Here is a 1,470-nt window from a genome sequence, read left to right as displayed (position 1 = left end):
ATCACATGATCACAATGGAACAGTTTCCCCAATCTGACCCTAAATTTGAAATTTCACAGGTAAAATAATGCTCTTTTATCAAGGAAATCAGGAAGCCAGTGAAAATTGTTGGAAGAAGCAGGAGAAAATGAAGTTGTGTGTTGTCGTTTCATATTGACACATGTGGGTCACTTGTGTTGAAATATTTATATCCCTTATTTAAACCAATAGAATAAAAGGCAAGTTTTAAGCTTATCAAAGCTAATGAAATATCTGCATGGACAACTCATAGAGGAGAATGAGCTATTTTGGTGTTGGCTTTTATGGCTATTTGCCCACAGGAGGAACAAACAATGAGATTATGGAGCTCAGGGCTCTGCTCCAAGCTCCAGAGAAGGTGATGCTGTAAAAGCACAGGCTGTTCCAGCCTTATAGCCCATCTTCATGTTCCATCTTCTTTAAGCCAATGCCTCTTTCCTAGTTCTGCATCTTTCCCACCCATGGTTTCTTGTATCAGCCATATTGGCCTATCCATAAAATCTTATCCCTAATTCCTCAGGTTTGTTCTTTATTAACATATATTTCTTGATTCTGTCTCTTACCTTTTCCTTGTAGTCCTAGATTACTTTTGCCACTGCCAGTCCAACTTTCCTCTTCCAGACATTCCCAGTCCCACTCACATTCCCTGCTTAAACTGTCCTAGACTTCTTGCCTAGTCAGTTCTAGCTCTTGAAAGGAGCTGAATAGTTTTGTTTGGATTTTTCCAGAAGAATTCAGCCCGAGGCACATGGAATTTCGCCTAAATGGTTAAAGTCTGGCAAAGTTTTATCCAACATAAAAGCAGTTTTTTTAATAATAAGCAGTGCTAGTAGCCAAATCTGTTTAAATCCTAATCTGGTTCCCTTTGAAGTCAAAGGTAGAAGTCCCAATGGGACCATTAATTTTAAAACTTTAATACAGTAAACAAGTAAGTACATGCTTAAAGTGCTTTTGTGGATTGGACAGCAATTAAAAATGAGAACGTACCTCTAGTTACTATGATCAAGAATACATTATTTGCTTTTACTACTTTCACTTCCGTTTTAAGAATGTATCCAACTATAAATTGGCAAAATTTCTAATTGAAATTAGTCATTGAATAATGTGGTCACAAGGGCTGGACTTCCAAAACAATGGAAAATGAATAAAATTTATAAAGTGAGGTTTCTGCATACAACACTCTAAATGTTCCACTACACTTTCAAAAGTACAACTCTTTGTTGTGGCTGTTTTGGGTAGCAGTATTTCAGTTTGTAAGCATTTTGAGCATGTGTTCAAAGTAGCATGGGAGGGAGAAGCATGATCTTTTGCCTTTGTTTTCATTTATTATTCCAAAGAACATGAAGGACTCTTTCATGTTTTTCCTATGGAGTGTGATGCTTTTGAAATTCTTACGCAGGGCAGGTTACACTCTAGTAGCCTTTAGCAATATGGCCAGGATACAAGACCTCA

Source organism: Acanthisitta chloris, unplaced genomic scaffold (genome assembly GCF_000695815.1).
Source record: "Acanthisitta chloris isolate BGI_N310 unplaced genomic scaffold, ASM69581v1 scaffold12925, whole genome shotgun sequence".
NCBI lineage: Eukaryota > Metazoa > Chordata > Aves > Passeriformes > Acanthisittidae > Acanthisitta > Acanthisitta chloris.
Note: the sequence above shows the minus strand (reverse complement) of the source record.